Source organism: Schistocerca serialis, chromosome 2, assembly GCF_023864345.2.
Source record: "Schistocerca serialis cubense isolate TAMUIC-IGC-003099 chromosome 2, iqSchSeri2.2, whole genome shotgun sequence".
Taxonomy (NCBI): domain Eukaryota; kingdom Metazoa; phylum Arthropoda; class Insecta; order Orthoptera; family Acrididae; genus Schistocerca; species Schistocerca serialis.
Genome location: NC_064639.1, coordinates 418070368 through 418093847, shown reverse-complemented (window position 1 = coordinate 418093847; position 23480 = coordinate 418070368). Strand labels below are relative to the sequence as shown.

General features: G+C 44.9%; 1 protein-coding gene across 1 annotated transcript in view; it reads right to left on the bottom strand.

Moving 5' to 3' along the window:
* LOC126455585 (circadian clock-controlled protein daywake) overlaps positions 1 to 23155 on the bottom strand; it is a 94628-nt gene extending 71473 nt beyond the window's left edge. Inside the window, exon 1 of the mRNA XM_050091343.1 lies at positions 23021 to 23155. The gene's annotated coding sequence lies outside the window, so the exon portion shown is untranslated. The remainder of the gene's footprint in view (positions 1 to 23020) is intronic.
* Between the last annotated feature and the right edge of the window lie 325 nt (positions 23156 to 23480).

Below are 23480 nucleotides of genomic sequence, written 5' to 3'. Positions count from 1 at the left end.
ATGCCGGGATGGTTCCTTTGAAAGGGCACGGCCGCTTTCCTTCCCAATCCTTCCCTAACCCGATCTTGCGCTCCGTCTCTAATGACCTCGTTGTCGATGGGACGTTAAACACTACCCACCACCACCACCACCGAGGCACTGTGCAAGCTGGTGCTGACTCCATAATGGTGTGTACTGTGTTTACATGGCATGGACTGGGTCCTCTGCTCCAACTAAACCAATCATAGATTTTAAACGGTTATATTCGGTTACTTGGAGATCATCTGCAGCCGTTCATGGATTTTATGTTCCCAAACAACTACGAAATTTTTATGGATGACGATGCACCGTGTCACTGGGCTTGAACTGTTCGCGATTGGTTTCAAGAACATTCTGGACAATTCGAGTCAGTGATTTGGCGAACCAGATCGCGCGACATGGATCCTATAGAACATTTATGTTACGTAATGGAGAAGTCAGTTCGTGCAAAAAATCCTGCAGCGGTAACACTTCCGTAATTATGGACAGCTATAGAAAAAACATGGCTCAACATTTATGTAGGGGACTTCCAACAACTTGTTGAATCCATGTCACGTCGAACTGCCGCAAAGCGCCGGGCAAAATGAGGCGCGGCGCAACATTAGGTGATATCCCATTACTTCTGTCACCTCACTGCACTAGTAAAAAAAGAGTAAAAACACTGATTTTTATTCTTACTCTACACGATAATGTAGCCCAGCAACTGTCCGGGCATTATCCGAAACCTTGTGTTTCAGCATAAGGGTCGTGCGAGTGCAGTTCTATGGTTGTGCATATTTAGCCAGATCCGTGTATTTACTTATTTGTGCAATGAGCCGTGAACGTGGCCGCGCTTTTCCTAGATTTGCTAAATGACCTTTTCCCTTTCCGAGAAAAGTCCTTAGCACTATTACAACAAACGTTTGTACGATAGAACGGCAAGCATCGTTTTCTGCAGAGTTTAATGTTTTTGTGATGTTGCTGACGCATGTACCGGGAACTGAAGAGAACGGAATTTCTCCTTGTGTCGTACAAATATTTGCTGTAATAGTGCTAAGGACGTTTGTATTCAACAGAACTATGTCAACACGACGCATTTTCTTTTTCTGATCAGTAGCTTCATTTTGTCCTCATAAGTTTATGTACTGCCTAAGTGTACTTCACAAACAAAGGGCGTGTATTGCAAGGAGAGTGATAGGTCATTGCATTTCTAGCAGCAACAGCAGACAGAATCGATCAGCGCCACGTTCCTCTTCTGCTATTTTTCGTAAGAATGATCGAGGCTAAAGCTACAGAACATTAATATGACTATTTCTTTTGTAGAAAGAAACGAAATTATACACATGTAACACTTAAATGCTACTTGTATGTCTCATTATTCCACTACGAGTAAAGCTGTTCGAATCTGTCGTAACAGTATTGGGTTAAGAAATAGGGAAACTAGTCAGAACAAGATAGAAATTACGACTCGGATGGCTGCTGTTTCTGTGCGAAAAGTCCTCTATTTTCAAGCAGTATTTTGATTTACTTGTAGGCCCCAAGAAAACTTCAGTGTAGACAGGGGTAAATGAACCGCCACCCACTTGCGTGGTTATATAACGTGTATGTTTTGTTATTAGCAGTATCCTCACTGAACTGCGAGGTACGCATCATGTAAACATCTTCTACCGATTTCTGTCTCCGATGATCTTGATACCATTAGCATAGTAAAAAAAAAAGAAAAAAGATAGTCGTATGTCGTGGAAGTGAGACTACGTACGCTGTATTCTGTGTATAATTGCTTCGTATTAAGTTTTTGTAATGGAATAGGGTAACAAAAACTGCTTGGTGTACTGTAACACTGGCGACTAATCCACAGTGTGGGTTCTGTTAGGGCTCCACTTTAATTTAGATGCCTCATGAATTGTGGTCGCATTCCACAATACGAACAGTTCATTAGCTTATTTAGTGGAATACAACCACAGGAACAAGAAAACAAGAACGATATCACTTTCCGTTTGGTCATTGGTGCCTTAGCTGTTAAAAAGTAAAAGTCCTTATATTACAACTAGCGAATGACCACTGAATCATTGATGTCTCCCGTAACTGAGTAATCATAAAACTAAAACGCCTCTCGCAAAGCATGTACACATTATAGTGACAGTAACTCGAAATAACTGCTTACAGGCGACGACAGCTGCTTTTGAGATACTTCTACATTTGGTTAAAACAACAGCATAGATCCCAATAATGAGGAGCCGCCAACAGCAACTATATTTGTTCATTTTGTCAAGATGACTTCTGCATGAAGTGGAAACCGGTCCTTAATAAAGTATTATTGCGATCTGTATTGCTGTTTTAACCCAGCTGTATTAGCAGATCGCTGTTACTCCTCTGGACCATATTGTCCGAAATTATGAACTACTAAGTTCGTTGCCATTCTAAGACATTCATGCCGACACTAATACTGTTGAGGACTATTTTCGATTAACAGATTTATCATAACATGCACCTAACTATCACAACAGCAATTATACTTTCACTCGCTGTTGGACAACCGTTACGTGACACCACGCCAATGGTGTCACGTGACTGGGAAGGATGTACGTAGTCCATATACTGGTCGCTTTTGATGGACTAACTGTTTGCGAGACAATACGGATTACTAGCATACAAAAGCCTATTCTGTCGTGGGAATCGTTTCTTCAGTTGAGGCATCTGAGAACCTCGCCTGCACAGACTCAAATTTTCAACTAGTAATTTGATTTCTCTTTTGCCGCAGACGTTTTCTATAAATATGCCTGCCGTGAGTACCCAGACTAGAAGAATATTCTCGACCACCAAACTTTTCTGGCAAAATAGTCTATGAAAGTTGTCGCCGTCGATTGCCGTGATTTCTCACGGCAGGGAGACACGAAAAAGAGCAGCAAAGTAAACTCCACTTTAATGCAGGTTAAAAACATATTGTAAACATCTTACCATCCAAAACGACTTTCTAACTGGGGGAGAAAGTAACGACCGCCTGGCAAAGAAAGTAAAGTGCTCAGGACGAAAAGAAACGAAACCTTACGGGAGGAGAAGGTATGTAATGTAATTTCAAAGATTACAATATCGAGTCAAATTTACAGAGAATTTGGCATTATGAGCCCATTTCTCAGTAAACATTGCGCCCCCACTGGCAGTGAAGGTGCTGAGCCGGTTGAGAAGGGTGTCTCAAAATCGTTGTACTCTTTTCTGAGGCAAGCTGGCCCACTGCTGTTGTATACTGGTATTCTGTGTACTGTCCCTGGGGCAGCGTTGAAGTCCGAGATGGTCGTCCACATGTTTTGTTGGGGACAGACATTGAGATATTGTTGGCAACGGAAGTACCTTAGCGTGACGTAGAAAGTTCAGAGAGACACAAGCACACCACATGTGGACGATCATTGTCTTGTTGAAAAATTGCACCATAACACGGTCTCATGAGAGGTAACACATGAGGATACAGGATGTCCGTAACATACCGTTGTGCCATCAGGGCCCCCTCAAATACTAACAGTCGTGATCTGAAGACGTCCCCAATGGTCCCCGCGCCATGAGGCCAGGAGATAACACCGCTGCCTCTCTCCAAGACACTGATACAATGAGACGTCTCCCCATGTCGCTGCCATACTCGTTGACGATGGTCGTCCAGAGCCGTGCAGAATCGTGATTCATCGCTGAACACAATATGACGTCATTCATCAGCAGTCACAGCAAAATTCCAAACGTAGCCGTTTGTATTGTGGCGGTAACGGCAGCCTACGCATTGGACGATAATTCCTTAGTCTGGCTTCTGCTAGTCTCCGACCAGTGGTGCAGGATGATGCAGGAGGGACAAGACAGATGGGAAGCGCAGGTCCATACCACTGTCAGGTCCTGATAACGCTGTCTCACATGTGTATGCGGCATCTATGTGTCCTTTGCAGTGATTACTCATCTGATGGTGGTCATGGCGTTTATATGGGCTGTCCCCGGAGGAATGGTCAATATTCAGGGATATGACACAAACAAAGCAAGGAACTTCATATGGACGTATTTAATTTACGTAGTTATTTTTTCTGTATTATTCAATACCAGTTTACACATGTACACGTGTACAATAGCTCGTAAACATTACAACATGCGTTTTACATAGTAATGACTGAGAAATACGTTTGTTAGAACATTCGTCTCTAAGCATTGTCGTACACGTCACAATACAGTTGTCATAGAGTTCACAATAAATATTCGAATATCTCACCGTCAACTTCAGTGCATTTGTGCACTCATGGGAGATCATGTTGTGTTGCTTGCCTGTGTGCCCTTACGCAATCCCTAACGAGGGCAGCAGCGTCCGTAATGCAATCAAGCCGCTCCCTTCTCATTTTCACCTTTCGTTTGTACGCCTCAGACTTCGTCCTACCGCATAATCAAAAATATAATGGGGGCGATGTTGGTGGCCAATACCGTGACGAATCCAGTGATTAGTATAACTGAAGTTGAAATGTTTCTTCACACATCTGGTAAAATGTGGAGTGGTTCCGTCATGCTGGAAGTACATTGCAGTGCATGACCATCCTTAAGGTGTTCAACAAACGTATATTCCAAAACATGTGGGTAGTTCTGTCTCGTTGTTCGCTCTTATAAAATGATTGAGCCTATGAAGATGTGGCGTTACCGATAGTGTTGCACCAAACATTGATCGGAGTTTCCACTGTATCGTGCAGATTTTGCTGCGATCCCTGATGATTATTTAGTGTGTTGTTGATTTCGTACCGTGTAAGTGTGACTTTATCAGTGAGTAATCTTAATGGATGCCAATGACCATTGTCACTTGATGACTGACAAAATCAGTTCGTGTGGCACTACCGAAAATGTGAAGATTTTGCAGACGCTGTATGTGAAATGAGCACAAGTTTTCAGCATCTAATGTTCGCCATACGCCTGTTAGTGGGACGCTGATACGTGCAGAAAATCGCCGTGTGCTGGTAGGTAGATTGCGCTGCACCATTTCAAGAGTGCGGTACTGCGGTGCCTGTGCTATTCCGAATTACGCTGCAAAGTTCCTTTGGACATGACTGTGGCAATTGCCGTCTTGAAGATAGTACCATAACAAATCACTAGATAGCGGGACAAGCGGAAGCTGGAGAATTTGACAGAAACATGACTGCTAGCTATTGTATATTGATTAGTTAACGTTATATCCAATGGAACATAGCTGGCCGAGAAGAACCTATTGCTGAGAGTGACACAGGCCATTATCATCACGTGGTTTGGCGCAGGCGAAGACGTATTCAGTTCTCGCAGTCCGCTCATACCCAGTGATTTAAATATGCCCGTTTATTTAAAAAGATTGCAGTTTCCCATGTGGCTTGCTTTCGTTATGAGTATCAACAAGGCACAGGGCTAGTCACTTCGTGTGCCAGATATTAAACGTCCTGTATAGCAGTGGGCACTGCTGCAAGCAGAAAATAAAAAAAAAAAAAATCTTCATCCGGACTCGACCCCAGGCCCCTTAGCTTACAGCTCTGAGATCTTTTCGCTGTGCTGACAATTGGCTCGAATGTACCCTACTACACTAAAGAACCAAAGAATCTGCTACTCCCTCCTAATATCTTGTAGAGCTCCTCCGAGCACGCAGAAGGGCCGCAACATGACGTGGCCTGGATTCAACTAAAGTATGAGGTAGCTCTGTAGGCCATTGACACCATGAATCCTGCGTGGGCGTCCATAAATCCGTAAGAGTACGAGGGCGAGGAGACCTCTCCTGAAAAGCACGTAGCAAGGCATCCCAGAAATGCTCAATAATGTTCATGTCAGGAGAGTCTGGTAGCCAGCGGAAGTGTTCAAACTCAGAAGAGTGTTTCTGGAGCCACTCTTTAGCAGTTCTGTAGGTGTGGGGTGTCGCATTTTGCCCAAGTCCGTCGGAATGTACAATGGACATTATTGGACGCAGGTAATCAGACAGAATGCTTACGTACGTGTCGCCTGTCAGAGTCGTTTCTAGGTGTATCAAGGGGCCTATATCACTCCAATTTCACACGCCGATACCATTACAGAGCGTTCACCAGCCTGAACAACTCCCTGCTGGCTTGCAGGATCAATGGATTCATGAGGGTGTCTTCATATCCGTACACGTCCATCCGCTCTGTACAATTTGAAACGAGTCTCGTCCGACCAGGAAACATATTTTCAATCATCAACACAACAATGTCGGTGTTGATGGGCCCAGGTGAGGCGTAAGGCTTTGTAGCGTGCAGGCATCGAGGTATACGAGTGGGCCTTCGGCGTTGATCCCACGCGTAACCTGAAATTTAATCCATTGCCTTCTAGAAGAGGTGCGCTCAGTTTTCAGTTTAGTATTATTTACGACAGCAAATTTTTTTGACTCTTTGCGTAAATGTTCTGAGAATTTGTATTGAGGTGAACATTTTATTCAAACAAAATCAGGACATACGTGAATAGCCGGCCGGATTAGCCGAGCGGTTCTAGACGCTACAGTCTGGAGCCGCACGACAGTTGCGGTCGCCGGTTCGAATCCTGCCTCGGGCATGGATGTGTGTGATGTCCTTAGGTTAGTTAGGTTTTAGTAGTTCTACGTTCTAGGGGACTGATGACCTCAGAAGTTATGTTCCATAGTGCTCAGAGCCATTGGAACCATTTTGTATTTTTCCAACACAACACTGCAGGGAAGCTCCTTCCTGATCGAGCGACTGAAAGTTCTTATAAACGATCATACTTCATTTGGGCTAGTTTTCAGGAACAACAAGCACAACTGTTGATGTCAAGCAACCAACTCGACAATTAAAACATGCATTTCCGCTTTTCCGTTAAATAATGGAGAAAATGAGAAGTTGATGTGGAAGTATTTCCTGAACTACGCAGTTTTCCAATAAGATACATCAATAATTTGAGTCCGTGAGAAAGTTCATCTCGAGCACGACAACTAACATCCTTGACACACATTTTAGTTAACGAGCAAGATACACGGTCCAACGGCAGGTGGCATCTCTAGCAGTGGCGCAAAACATCACAGTTGTCATCATGTTGCGGAAATGGAGAGATCTATCTCATATCCATATCCGACGCGGAGACAGATGTGGTGCACCACGGGCCATAGGTGACAGGGATGAATGACGGTGTGCGGACGAAAGACGTACAACTACTGAGCAACTGTCAGTCCAGATGAACCAAGAGGCTTCCAACAGCACCTCTTGAAAGGTCATTAAGCGAATGTTGCTGCGTATGGACCTCCACAGCAGGCCCCTGGTTGGCGCACTCATGTTGAGTGCCGTTCATCTGCGACGAACGCTGGAATGTGCTCGCCAATGCACGGGACGACCACTGAGTGGCGACAGGTGACCTTTTCAGATGTCAGATGACGTCTGCAACAACTGTCCGAAGGGTCGAGGCGGGAGGGGGAAGCTTTATAGTCAGAGAAATGTTCAAGTGGCATTCCCTGGGTGATCAAGTCATTCTGGAGGTCACAATGGATCAACGCAGGTATGCACCACGCCTAACCTCACATGCAGTTAGGTTTTCTTCTGCAGGATTGCATCTATTAGCAGGATAATGCGACATGTCATACAGTTCGCAGTGGACGTGCGTGATTTGACGAGCACCGGGATGAGTTTACCGTACTCTTCTTGCCACCAAACTCTCCGGATTTTAACTCAATCGAGAATCTGCGCAACCAAATCGATCGAGCTGATCGCGTTATTGAACCTTAACAGAGAAACCTAGGGCAGGTGGCCACGGTACAGGAGTTGACATAGCTCCATATCTCTGACAGTACCTTCCAGAATCTCAATGACTCTGGGCACGTCATACCGCAGACTGCTCTCCAAAAGGTGGTTACTCAGGCTTTTTGCAGATGCTCAGATTAATGTGACTGTACAGCGTAGTAGCAGAACGAATTCTTCAGGGCTTGGATGGTCGCACATCATATGTCACCTCAGGCTATAGGTCAAGATATTTTGGGCGCTGGAAGCATTTTCTTTTTCCCATTCAGCAGCGCTTCGACTCCTGATTAATTTCCGAACATGACTGACGCTCAATTTGTAGACATATAAAATAACAAATTTCACGACGAACCCACATTTTCGACACTTGCTCTAATGCTGCCAAGAACGTCACATCCCTGATATCCACACTTCCATGAAATGCTAATGAATATGCAACAAAAACTTTATAAAGATTCAGCAAGCTGGCTCTGCACGTCGTCTGCGAGAAATGTATGGTTGTCGTGTTTGATCAAACCACCACGCGAAACCGTCCTACCTCAAGTGGACATAAATGTCCAGTACCAACTACCAAGTACTCTTTTATTAAATCACTATCCGTGAAAGGGCACAAGTACTTTGCTAAAAGTAGTACAGTTTTGTTGATCATCCGAAAAGCACACTCCCTTGATTTTTCTTCCTCTACTTCCTACTTTTAAGAGAGCTTCCTTTTAAGTTTTAAAACTTTTTGTCCGCGTTCAAGTTCTTCACATTTTCATTTTCCGCATTCTTTGATGTGGTAAGATACGTAGTGCCTTTGTACACTGAACTTCGCCGGCCGAGGTGGCCGAGCGGTTCTAGGCGCTCCAATGGCTTTGAGCACTATGGGACTCAACTTCTGAGGTCATCAGTCCCCTAGAACTCAGAACTACTTAAACCTAACTAACCTAAGGGCATCACACACATCCATGCCCGAGGCAGGATTCGAAACTGCGAGCGTAGCGGTCGCGCGGTTCCAAAATGTAGCGCCTAGAACCGCTCGGCCACTCCGGCAGGCTAGGCGCTACAGTCTGGAACCGCACGACCGCTACGGCGGCAGGTTCGAATCCTGTCTCGGGCATGGATGTATGTGATGTCCTTAGGTTGGTTAGGTTTAAGTAGTTCTAAGTTCTAGGGGACTGAAGACCTAAGAAGTTAAGTCCCATAGTGCCCAGAGCCATTTGAACCATAAACTGAACTTCCTGAAGGTATTCAGTGTCTTATGATATAATGAACATCGTCTTTTTGTGTTAAACTGTAAGATTCGTCGCACAGCGGATTCTGTGAAAACATTGTAGGTGTTTCGCAAGGCTGGCTCCCCATTCTTACTATTAGAGGACACCAGTGTCAAAACTGAGTCTCCCCTCTTCAACAGTTGGCGTTTCCACCGCGTTGTCGCGACCACGTGATGCGCGCTCATTGCCCTCACTCCCCGGTACGCAGCAAGTGCTCTGCTCGTGAGAAAGAGTGTGAGCTGGTGCGAGTGCTCACGTTCAAAATCAGCCGCTAGCTGTTAAGCCCTGATATACAGGTAGACGGTCCAAAGCCGGTCGCTGTGAACTGGGTTGCTACCACGTGTACGCAAAGTCGTCTTCAATTGTACTGGAGTCACAGGCGCGTCAGACTGCAATAAACATTTGATGAACCCTAAGTACCACTGGACAACTCGCTTGTACCTTCATCTGACGGCTCGAACAAGGAACATGGCTGCGATCTGGTCAGCCAGCAATGAGATCACGTTGGTTTTATTTATTCTAATCATTCGTATTTTGTCATGAACCTAGACAGTGGTAACAAGTTCTTTTCATTTTCATGAATCCTTCTCGATGAATCAGATTTCTCATGGTGCAATGTATATAGGGGAGATCGGATATGGTAGTCACATTTATTTAAATTTTTTTATGGTGTCACCATCATAAACATTGGCACTTTTATTTAACTAGCTTGTAGTCTATATTTTTCAGAATGTTTGTAAAAATAATTTATGGCTTCATAATTGACGTGATAAATTTTGCATTGCTTTTTCTACTATATTATGTGATGTTTGTGACTATCAAATGACTCTGAGGTCATCAGTCGCCTAGAACTCAGAACTACTTAAACCTAACTAACCTAAGGACATCGAACCTGCGACCGTAGCGGTCGCGCGGTTCCAGAATGTAGCGCCTAGAACCGCTTGGCCACTCCGGCCGGCTTTGTGACTATCGTCCCCAGAATTGGGGTCGTTGTTATTTCTTGCACTCTGCACGTTGTACCCACATTTCCTGTGATCCGTTATTGGCAATGAATCAAGACATACAGTACAAAAACAATCATCATCTTCACTGTCACTGCTTTGAACTTTCTTTTGTTGTTCCTGCTTTTTAATTTTATTTTTTTTTAAGCTGGGAAAAGACGCTTCTTGACATCCATGTAATTTTGCTCTTTTTTCCTTCTGAGTTCTTCTTTCACAGAAGTATACGCGGGCTCAACCAAGTATCTCTTTCGGAAGTTGTTTTTGCTCAGGGAACAATAGTATATCTAGACTGAACATTCTCGAAGCAACTGCAAGAAGGCTGGAACTCATTTTGCTGTGTCATTAATTTGGTTCGTGGAGACCTCCAATATTTCAATTTGATTCTCTCCTTCTTCTGTCGTGTCACCACTTAGAGGAGGAGTCCTGTCAGGATTTGGTCTATGTTTCACGAAACTAGGAGCAATTTCCTAATCGCCAAAAACATCTCTATTGAAGAGCCAAATGACAAGTCTTCAATCCTGCTTGGATATTTGATCACCTAAGCGCAAGAGATTATGTAGAAGTAACTACACTCCTGGAAATGGAAAAAAGAACACATTGACACCGGTGTGTCAGACCCACCATACTTGCTCCGGACACTGCGAGAGGGCTGAACAAGCAATGATCACACGCACGGCACAGCGGACACACCAGGAACCGCGGTGTTGGCCGTCGAATGGCGCTAGCTGCGCAGCATTTGTGCTCCGCCGCCGTCAGTGTCAGCCAGTTTGCCGTGGCATACGGAGCTCCATCGCAGTCTTTAACACTGGTAGCATGCCGCGACAGCGTGGACGTGAACCGTATGTGCAGTTGACGGACTTTGAGCGAGGGCGTATAGTGGGCATGCGGGAGGCCGGGTGGACGTACCGCCGAATTGCTCAACACGTGGGGCGTGAGGTCTCCACAGTACATCGATGTTGTCGCCAGTGGTCGGCGGAAGGTGCACGTGCCCGTCGACCTGGGACCGGACCGCAGCGACGCACGGATGCACACCAAGACCGTAGGATCCTACGAAGTGCCGTAGGGGACCGCACCGCCACTTCCCAGCAAATTAGGGACACTGTTGCTCCTGGGGTATCGGCGATGACCATTCGCAACCGTCTCCATGAAGCTGGGCTACGGTCCCGCACACCGTTAGGCCGTCTTCCGCTCACGCCCCAACATCGTGCAGCCCGCCTCCAGTGGTGTCGCGACAGGCGTGAATGGAGGGACGAATGGAGACGTGTCGTCTTCAGCGATGAGAGTCGCTTCTGCCTTGGTGCCAATGATGGTCGTATGCGTGTTTGGCGCCGTGCAGGTGAGCGCCACAGTCAGAACTGCATACGACCGAGGCACACAGGGCCAACACCCGGCATCATGGTGTGGGGAGCGATCTCCTACACTGGCCGTACACCACTGGTGATCGTCGAGGGGACACTGAATAGTGCACGGTACATCCAAACCGTCATCGAACCCATCGTTCTACCATTCCTAGACCGGCAAGGGAACTTGCTGTTCCAACAGGACAATGCACGTCCGCATGTATCCCGTGCCACCCACGTGCTCTAGAAGGTGTAAGTCAACTACCCTGGCCAGCAAGATCTCCGGATCTTTCCGCCATTGAGCATGTTTGGGACTGGATGAAGCGTCGTCTCACGCGGTCTGCACGTCCAGCACGAACGCTGGTCCAACTGAGGCGCCAGGTGGAAATGGCATGGCAAGCCGTTCCACAGGACTACATCCAGCATCTCTACGATCGTCTCCATGGGAGAATAGCAGCCTGCATTGCTGCGAAAGGTGGATATACACTGTACTAGTGCCGACATTGTGCATGCTCTGTTGCCTGTGTCTATGTGGCTGTGGTTCTGTCAGTGTGATCATGTGATGTATCTGACCCCAGGAATGTGTCAATAAAGTTTCCCCTTCCTGGGACAATGAATTCACGGTGTTCTTATTTCAATTTCCAGGAGTGTATTACTGGAATTTCTTATACTGTCATCGTGGAAACTGAGTGATTTAACACTCACAAATCACTTGCAGTAGTCACGAACTTCTTCAGTGCTCCGTATACTGTCCGATGGGAAAAGTGAGGAGGAAATGACAATAAAAAAACGCTGTTATCTGTCGCATGGTTAAGACATATGAGAACTATGTTTATCAAGGAAAAGAAGACTCAGAATATGTACAGAGCACTCTGCGTTAGCAACTAAGAATTTCAAAACTTCGCCGAAATGTTCTGCCCACTGGCCCACCACGAATAAAATGTTCTTTGAAGTGCACGCGGGGAAAAATGAAGAATGGTGGAACGGAGTTCTCAATAGCAGAAACAGCAGCAGCTAAAGTACTAGGCTACCTCGTTTTCCAGATATGATTCTTGAAACCTTTTTGTGACAGAACTCGATTTGGCTTTTGGGCTGTTGTGATTCCAGCTCGCCGACGTTTCAAACATGTTTTGTTTCAAAGTTGTATGATTTCACTATAGTAGCCAAGTTATCGAGAAAGGCGCCAGCGTTCCGTTTATTGAAGATAGAAGCTCAGGCTAACCTGGTAGCTTCAGGACTCCTGATTGACAGATCTTTCTGTCTCTTCAATCAACCGAGAAACCAGTCAGCCCCAGTTTGTCAAGTTTCAGTCCATTTTGCAGGTTCTTCTAGCTCACTGGAAATGCCTAACTCGTAACACAATGTTAGTACTTCTTCTGGACTGTGTTTACATATCTCTGTATTTGAATACGCTTGTCTCTACCAGTTTCTTTGGCGCCTCCGTGTATTATGTGGCTTATTAAACTATTCTTCTGGTTTCGTAGGCCTATCATTATTAATGGAATCTCCTACAATCTGATATGTTGATTCTCGGTTTCCACTGGTTTGTTACTGGTGAAAGTCTTACATAAGGTTTATAACCTTATAAGATTTTTTAATACTACTAGTTTTTAGTCTGCATTCAATTTGCACATGGAAATTCATGTGTGCCCACCAGTTTAGTTAACTTCTAGCTTCCCCATTTTTAATGTTGCATAACTTCTTACTTCCTGTTTCTATCTGTAGTAACGGGCTTGTTAATGGGTTACGTTTCTCAAACAGACGACCTACTGTCGGTATCTTAATTTATGCTTTTGAATTACGTTGTAACCATATTTCTTATATTTAGTTAGTACTCGTTTTGCCATAGTGCCTCATACCCTGCACTCTTCGTCCTAATGCTCTGCCGGTTATTATTTGTTGAGTACTTCCCCACTTCATAGGATTGGATTCTGTGACTACGAACGCTGTGGGCGTGTCCGTGTGACATTACTGCAAGAACTTTTCATTTACGTTTATTTTTATTGGCTGTCCTTGACTTTTTAAATTTATAGATTACAATGAAGCTTTCCTCTCTATGTAATATCGCGAGAAGACGCCATTTCAACGCATCGAAAACGGTCGTGCGAATAAATCATCAATCGGCAGTTGTTTGCGGTTTTATTCACGTTCAATTTACCTTTATGTGAGTATTTAGCAATCTGATTCTTGCTGGATACGGCCACTGTTTACTCAGCAAAGAGTCAATATACCACTACACGTTGGCAATGAAGCTGTTAACAAAGCACCAAACTATTACCACAAATGATTGCTCGAATGACTAATTTTCTCTGATAAGGCAGGAACGCGCTAATATTGGTCACAATAAATTTCTACATCTGTATCTACATATATAATCCGCAAGCCACCGCACGGTGTGTGCCAGAGGGTACCCTGTACCACCTCTAGTCATCTCACTTCCGGTTCCACTCGCAAAGAGAACGAGGGAAAAACGACAATCTGTATGTCTCCGTATGAGCCCTAGCTTCCCGTATCTTATCTTCGTGGTCCTTACGCGCAAAGTGTGGTCGTTGCAGCAAAATCACTCTGCATTCGGCTTCAAAAGCCGTTGCCTAAACTTTTTTAATACCACTCTTCGAAAAGAACGTTGCCTTCCTTCCAGAGATTCCATTTGAGTTCCCAAAGTATCCATGTAAGACTTGCGTGTGTTCCGAACGTACCGGTAAGAAAGCTAGCAGCGCGCCTCTGAACTGCTTCGATATTTTCCTTTGACCCGACCTGGAGTGGATCCCAAACACTCAAGTAGCACCCAAAAACAGGTCACACAAGCATCCTATGTGCGGTCTCCTTTCCAGATAAACCACACTTTCCTAAAATTCCCCTAATAAATCGGAGTCGACCATTCGCTTTTCCTACCACAAACCTCACACGCTCGTTCCATTTCATATCGCTTTGCTACGTTACGGCAAAATCTTTAAACGGCGTCACTTTGCTAGCCAAGACACTACTAGCGACTTATGAAAACAATATCGATTTATTTTTTCCACTCATCCGCATTAACTTACATTTTTCAACATTGAGAGCCAGCTGCCATCCATCCCGCCAACGAGAAATTTTGTATACACCGTCTTGTGTCATACTACAATCAGTCGTCTTCGACACCTTCCCGTACATCACAACGCCATCAGCAAAAAGCGCCAGACTGCTGGCCACTCTGTCCGCCAGATCATTTATTTACACACAAGGAGAAAGAAATCGCGACACTAAGAAGGACATACGAAAGATGGTAGGCATGTTTCTACATTTGAAGCATGATGTACGAGGGCAGTTCAATAAGTAATGCAACACATTTTCTTTCTGAAATAGGGGTTGTTTTATTCAGCATTGAAATACACCAGGTTATTCCCCAATCTTTTAGCTACACAACACTATTTTTCAACGTAATCTCCATTCAATGCTACGGCCTTACGCCACCTTGAAATGTATGCCTGCACGGTACCATTCCACTGGTCGATGTCGGAGCCAACGTCGTACTGCATCAATAACTTCTTCATCATCCGCGTAGTGCCTCCCACGGATTGCGTCCTTCATTGGGCCAAACATATGGAAATCCGACGGTGCGAGATCGGGGCTGTAGGGTGCATGAGGAAGAACAGTCCACTGAAGTTTTGTGAGCTCCTCTCGGGTGCGAAGACTTGTGTGAGGTCTTGCGTTGTCATGAAGAAGGAGAAGTTCGTTCAGATTTTTGTGCCTACGAACACGCTGAAGTCGTTTCTTCAATTTCTGAAGAGTAGCACAATACACTTCAGAGTTGATCGTTTGACCATGGGGAAGGACATCGAACAGAATAACCCCTTCAGCGTCCCAGAAGACTGTAACCATGACTTTACCGGCTGAGGGTATGGCTTTAAACTTTTTCTTTGTAGTGGAGTGGGTGTGGCGCGACTCCATTGATTGCCGTTTTGTTTCAGGTTCGAAGTGATGAACCCATGTTTCATCGCCTGTAACAATCTTGTCACCCTCAGCCACATGACAAGCAAGCAATTCCGCACAGATGGTTCTCCTTTGCTCTTTATGGTGTTCGGTTAGACAACGAGGGACCCAACGGGAACAAACCTTTGAATATCCCAACTGGTGAAGAATTGTGACAGCACTACCAACAGAGATGTCAAGTTGAGCACTGAGTTGTTTGATGGTGATCCGTCGATCATCTCGAACGAGTGTGTTCGCACGCTCCGCCATTGCAGGAGTCACAGCTGTGCACGGCCGGCCCGCACGCGGGAGATCAGACAGTCTTGCTTGACCTTGCGGCGATGATGACACACGCTTTGCCCAACGACTAACCGTGCTTTTGTCCACTGCCAGATTACCGTAGACATTCTGCAAGCGCCTATGAATATCTGAGATGCCCTGGTTTTCCGCCAAAAGAAACTCGATCACTGCCCGTTGTTTGCAACGCACATCCGTTACAGACGCCATTTTAACAGCTCCGTACAGCGCTGCCACCTGTCGGAAGTCAATGAAACTATACGAGACGAAGCGGGAATGTTTGAAAATATTCCACAAGAAATTTCCGGTTTTTTCAACCAAAATTGGCCGAGAAAAAAAAGTGTTGCATTACTTATTGAACTGCCCTCGTATATTCAAATTTCGCGCCAGTCTCGCAAAAGTGGTGCCAACAGCACCACTATGAGGATGCAAGTTAGGTTCGCTTTAAATACCCGCTGTGACGGTCGTGAGCGATAGTTTTCTTTGAGATTGGACGTCGTGAGTTGATGTTAGTTTAAGGATGCCTTTAAGACTATAAAGAGGCCGTTATCAACACCTCACCAAGTTTGAATGAGTTCGTGTAACAGGGATACGAGAAACTGGGTGTTCCTTCTGCGATACTCCATAAATCCTTGGAAGGAATGCAGACATTGCGCATGACAGTTGGCAGAGGTGGTCACGATAATGTACGGTCGCAAGAAGACCGAGTTTCGGACAGCTATGTGGCGCTACCGTGAGGAAAGACCGCCGTGATTGGCGTATGGCCCTGGCGCACCGTACTGCATCTGCTGCAGCAATGTGAGCAGCAGTTGGTACCACAGTGACACAACGAACTCTCACAAATCGGTCACTTCAGGGGTAGCTCCCAGCCAGACACTTCCTAACGTTCACTCTTCTGACCCCAAACCACTGTCATTTACAGCTTAAGTGGTGTCAAGTGAGGGCAGAGTGGAGCTCTGTTGTGTTTTCTGATGAAAATTCGTTCTGCTTCGGTGCTAGTGATGGTGGTGTGTTGGTTAGAAGGAGGCCAGTTGGAGGTCCGCAACGAACCTACCTGTCTGCTGGACACACTTGAGTAATGACTGGGGGGGCTATTTCGTATGCCAGCAGGAGCACTGTCGTGGTTATGCTGTGCATCCTGGATATCCTACGCAGCCTGACTGCAAATTTGTACGTCAGTCTGGTGATTCAGCTTGTTGTGGTGTCATTCATGAACAGCATTCCTATGGGTGTTTTCCAACAGAATAACGTTCGCTCACATACCACTGTTTTAACCCAACGTGCTCTATTGCGTGTCGACATGTAGCTTTGGCCTGTTCGCTCATCGGATCTGTCTCCAATCGAGCACATATGGGACATAATCGGACAACTCCAGCGTTACCCACAAACGGCATTAACCGTTCCTACACTGATCGACCAAGTGCAACAGGCATGGAACTGCATCACACATACCAACATCCGGAACTTTAACACCACAATGCAAGCACATTTGCAGGCTTGTATTCAATATTCTAGCAGTTACACTGGTTATTAATGTGCCAGCATTTCATCATTTGCAATGGCTTATCTTTCGCTACCATTAACCTGTGAACTTGCAATGTTAATCATTTAAATATGTTATCTAGGCAAATGCATTCCAGAAATTTCATTACCCTACATTAATAATTTCTTGGTGTTACGACTTTTTTCCTTCAGTGTATATAGAAAACAATAGTGGTCCTATCACAGTTTGAACGCTTTATGTCCATGAGCATGATTTTTAGATCCAGAAATACAAGAATACCTAACAAAAACGATCAGGAACCGACTACTATATCAGTGATCACGGATTCAGTCGGAATGGAAACTGTTTCATAGTGAAAGCTGTTGCGACGTTTATACACTAGGTACTGAGGTGCTGTCTGCGTCTTTGCTGAAACAGCTAAGTCATTAAGAGCGCCGCGAACGGTACAGCTTCGCGAAGAAGAGAAAGCACCGCTCCACAGCGGAAGCTGGCACTTTGTGCTGCGCTTCTTATTTCACCGGGAGAAAGCCGCTAGATTGCAGCGCTGCCGTTCTCTGAGAGGCGTAACAGTATACTGAAGGTCGGTATGACTTATATGTGCAGCTTTACTCTAGTACAAACTACATGCAAAGCGTTAGTCCCAATATGTTTGTCGTGGAAAGATCGACGACGAATTACAAAATTAATTCGCTAGATTAAACGTCCACCTTTAATGTTTAGGTTTTGTTAACCGACTTACCAATCCTAAAGTCTGTTTATAGTCTGTACGTCATACCAGTTCAGCCTAGATAGCAGCATTTGATTAATTTTCGACAAAGTAATTGAAGAAAGTTCGTCTAATACTTCGACGCACTAGAAGTCTGAGCAGTCTTAGTTAAATAACACGAATCAAAGTTATAAGCAACTGTTCGATAATACTGTTTCTAACGGCGTTATTGTTAGTTTTCTGTCTCCGTATCCAAAATCAGTAGCACTTGCTTGCGGGATGACTGTGAACATACAGCCAGCCCACTGGAATCCTGGTGCTTGGTCACGGCCCGCAAGATGAAGCTGTTCGTCACCAGAATGTGTGTCCTTTCTTAGGATAACTGCCAAACATATGCTCCATAGGGGGACTTTGAGCTCCACAAACACCTTAATGGTCTACAAGAGGAGCGGACTGTGCGTCGAACTCGATGTAACACTCCCTTACAAAGCATGTGGACAGCATCATAGTGCGAAAGTACTCATCACAGTCTTCGGCCACAATATAGTGCACACGTGACGCTCGATAGCTGTTCTCACAAACAGGCAGAAAAAATAGTATTGGTGAAGAAAGTGTTACTGGGCACGAATTTCTTATTACGAGTATGAAGACACATTGTTGATTATGCAAGATAGGCAGACTAATGGTGGTAGTTTGGAGTACTACCGTACGCACTCACTTATCTGAACACTGTCAGATTGTCTCAACATCCGAAAAGAATTGAAATTAAACTTTTCCCGTTTGCAGTTTCCATGTCGCTTGAAAAATTATTTAGTCATTCGGTAACATATTCTTACAAAAGTCACTGCCTGGAATGAAGAACTCAGGGAAACGAGAGGAAACTAATTGCTTATAGAGAGAAGTGATCGATGGGTGTGGGATGGCGCAGTGTAGTCATCTCCGTATTTACAAGTTGCCTGTTTATCGAGACCAAGTACTTTCAGATAAGGTTATGGCGTTTGCAAAAGTGAAGGAGTAAACAATAAAAGCAGTATGTGTAGACAGTAAATTGAAGGAAAGTGGTTTAACTCATTTGGCAAAGGAAAACCTTGGAGAACTCCCAGCGGTAATGAATAAAGCAATTAACAGATAACACTGAAAGGGTAAATTGAAGGAACCAAAACACCAACACGATTTGTAACTGAGGTGTTTGCTGTGCCTAATAATGCAGTTACCTAATATGAGATGGTGTGCCTGGTAGAACATACGCTGTTTGAGCAGCTCAAAATTAGTGTCTGTCTTACCCAGAGTAGACGAATCGGGGCACTGGCAGCTCTATTGGACTGTCCTAAATGGACGGCCCTATAATTCGGCAGGAGATGACTTTACTGCTGCCACCGTTCACGACGATTTAAAAAGCCTCCCTCGTAGAGAAATGAAATGATCGTACGGCTTTGATGGCCGGGAGTCCCACCTGAGGCGTTCGACCTCCGAACTGCCAGTCCTTTCAGTTGACACTACAAGTAGTAGATAGTGTCGGAAGTTCCATGCGGCTTTTCGCGGATGATGCTGTAGTATACAGAGAAGTTGCAGCATTAGAAAATTGCAGCGAAATGCAGGAAGATCTGCAGCGGATAGGCACTTGGTGCAGGGAGTGGTAACTGACCCTTAACATAGACAAATGTAATGTATTGCGAATACAAAGAAAGAAGGATCCCTTATTGTATGATTATATGATAGCGGAACAAACACTGGTAGCAGATACTTCTGTAAAATATCTGGGAGTATGCGTACAGAACGATTTGAAGGAGAACGATCATATAAAATTAATTGCTGGTAAGGCGGGTACCAGGTTGATATTCATTGGGAGAGTCCTCAGAAAATGTAGTCCATCGACAAAGGAGGTGGCTTACAAAACACTCGTTCGTATTGCTCATCAGTATGGGATCCGTACCAGATCGGGTTGACAAAGGAGATAGAGAAAATCCAAAGAAGAGCGGCGCGTTTCGTCACAGGGTTATTTGGTAACCGTCATAGCGTTACGGAGATGTTTAGCAAACTCAAGTGGCAGACCCTGCAAGAGAGGCGCTCTGCATCGCGGTGTAGCTTGCTGTCCAGGTTTCGAGAGGGTGCGTTTCTGGATGAGGTATAGAATATATTGCTTCCCCCTACTTATATCTCCCGAGGAGAACACGAATGTAAAATTAGAGAGATTCGAGGGCGCACGGAGGGTTTCCGGCAGTCGTTCTTCCCGCGAACCATACGCGACTGGAACAGTAAAGGGAGGTAATGACAGTGGCACGTAAAGTGCCCTCCGCCACACACCGCTGTGAGGCTTGCGGAGTATAAATGTAAATGTAAATGTACACTGGATGACTTGCATGTTGATGAGGACGAAATAATGGTGAAGATAACACAATACCCAGTCCCATAGCGGAGAAAATCTCCAACCCGTCCGGGAATCGAACCCGGGCCCACTGCATGTCTGTCAGGCGCCTTGACGGCCTAGGTAATGGAGCGGACTCCATTGTAGTAGTCCTGCAGTGAATATTTATTGAAAATTTGATCCTTGCTTCTCTTTCAGTAGTGAATATTTACTGAAAATTGGATCCCCGCTTCTCGTGAGTATTAGACTGGATGTGTCGATGACTAACTCCATTCTTCATTACGAGCGAAAATTTCTAACAGCTATGCTCCTTATCGGTAAGACAGAGATTTCTTGGTAAGACAGAGATTTAGGAACCAGGTTTTAAACTGCAAGACATTTCCAGGGGCAGATGTGGACTCTGACCACCATCTATTGGTTATGAACTGTAGATTAAAACTGAAGAAACTGCAAAAAGGTGGGAATTTAAGAAGATGGGACCTGGACAAACTGACTAAACCAGAGGTTGTACAGAATTTCAGGGAGAGCGTAAGGGAACAAATGGCAGGAATGGGGGGAAAAAATACAGTAGAAGAAGAATGGGTAGCTTTGAGGGATGAAGTAGTGAAGGCAGCAGAGGATCAAGTAGGTAAAAAGACGAGGGCTAGTAGAAATCCTTGAGTAACAGAAGAAATATACAATTTAATTAATGAAAGGAGAAAATATAAAAATGCAGTAAATGAAGCAGGCAAAAAAGGAATACAAACGTCTCAAAAATGAGATCGACAGGAAGTGCAAAATGGCTAAGCAGGTATGGCTAGAGGATAAATGTAAGGATGTAGAGGCTTATCTGACTAGGGGTAAGATACATACTGCCTACAGGAAAATTAAAGAGACCTTTGGAGAAAAGAGAACCACTTGTATGAATATCAAGAGCTCAGATGGAAACCCAGTTCTAAGCAAAGAAGGAAAAGCAGAAAGGTGGAAGGAGCATATAGAGGGTCTATACAAGGGCGATGAACTTGAGGACAACATTATGGAAATGGAAGAGGATGTAGATGAAGATGAAATGGGGGATGTGATACTGCGTGAAGAGTTTGACAGAGCACTGAAAGACCTGAGTCGAAACAAGGCCCTGGGAGTAGACAACATTCCATTAGAACTACTGACTGCCTTGGGAGAACCAGTCCTGACAAAACTCTACCAACTGGTGAACAAGATGTATGAGACAGGCGAAATACCCTCAGACTTCAAGAAGAACATAATAATTCCAATCCCAAAGAAAGCAGGTGTTGACAGATGTGAAAATTACCGAACTATCAGTTTCATAACTGACGGCTGCAAAATACTAACGTAAATTCGTTACAGACGAATGGAAAAACTCGTAGAAGCCGACCTTGGGGAAGATCAGTTTGGATTCCGAAGAAATATTGGAACACTTGAGGCAATACTGACCCTACGACTTATCTTAGAAGATAGATTAAGGAAAGGTAAACCTACGTTTCTAGCATTTGTAGACTTAGAGAAAGCTTTTGACAATGTTGACTGGAATACTCTCTTTCAAATTGTGAAGGTGGCAGGGTTAAAATATAGGGAGCGAAAGGCTATTTACAATTTGTATAGAAACCAAATGGCAGTTATAAGAGTCAAGGGGCATGAAAGGGAAGCAGTGGTTTGGAAGGGAGTGAGACAGGGTTGTAACCTCTCCCCGATGTTATTCAATCTGTATATTGAGCAAGCAGTGAAGGAAACAAAAGAAAAATTCGGAGTAGGTATTAAAATCCATGAAGAAGAAATAAAAACTTTGAGGTTCGCATATGACATTGTAATTCTGTCAGAGACAGCAAAGGACTTGGAAGAGCAGTTGATCGGAATGGATAGTATCTTGAAAGGAGGATATAAGATGAACATCAACAAAAGCAAAACGAGGATAGTGGAATGTAGTCGAATTAAGTCGGGTGATGCTGAGGGTATTAGATTAGGAAATGAGACACTTAAAGTAGTAAAGGAGTTTTGCTATTAGGGGAGGAAAATAACTGATGATTGTCGAAGTAGAGGGGATATCAAATGTAGACTGGCAATGGGAAGGAAAGCGTTTCTCAAGAAGAGAAATTTGTTGACATCGAATATAGATTTAAATGTCAGGTAGTCGTTTCTGAAAGTATTTGTATGGAGTGTAGCCATGTATGGAAGTGAAACATGGACAATAAATAGTTTGTTCAAGAAGAGAATAGAAGCTTTCGAAATGTGGTGCTACAGAAGAATGCTGAAGATTAGATGGGTAGATCACATAACTAATTAGGAGGTGTTGAATAGGATTGGGGAGAAGTTTGTGGCACAACTTGACTAGGAGAAGGGATCGGTTGGTAGGACATATTCTGAGGCATCAAGGGATCACCAATTTAGTATTGGAGGGCAGCGTGGAGGGTAAAATTCGTAGAGGAAGAACAAGAGATGAATACACCAAGCAGATTCAGAAGGATGTAGGTTGCAGTAGGTACTGGGAGTTGAAGAAGCTTGCACAGGATAGAGTAGCATAGAGAGCTCCATCAAACCAGTCTCAGGACTGAAGACAACAACAACAACAACATGCTCCTTATGAAGAGAATCCAGCCGATTCTGAAAAAAAAGATAGAAAATCCACGACTGACGCAGGTTGAATTTCGAGAACCTATAATACGAGGATATTGCCGCGCAGTTCGTCAACACGATTGCTGAAATGCACCTATTGAACGTAGCTCTGTCAGTTGAGTTGACGAACTGTCAGTTCGATTGATGGCAGTGAAACGACATGTAAGCCAACGCCTATATCGGCACACCGAGATCTCAGATTGAGTATTTCAACATTGAGACGGTGTCCTGTGAGGGCCAGGAGTCAGTAAGCGAGAAGGGATGGGGCCACTCACCGTGTGCCGTGCTGAGCTGAGCCTAGGAGCCGGGCTGCCCTGTGCTGGTGGTGTAGGAGCGCTGCTGTGCTGTGCTGTGCTGTGCTGCAGGCAGGGGCGTGCGGCGGCGACTGCGGACCCAAGCTCTCTCCCGCGGCAGCCCTCTCCGCCCGCCGCTCTACTCTCCCACGGGCCCCGCTCCCCCCGACACGGCTCAACGAGCATCCGCACAAACATACGAGTGGTGCTCCCCCACCCGCGCACCACCAGCCTCTCACGCACTAAATCTAAATGTGCCTACATACAAAGGTTGGTAATGCTCAATTTGATTCACTAGACTCTCGTTCACTAGACTCTCGTTCTCATCACATGGGAAAGGAAACTCGTTAAATTCTAGACGATGGGTCTTCAAACCACTTTTCAATACATTACGCTTATTCCAAATTTTCATACTGTTTCGTAATTGTTTAAACAGGCAGAA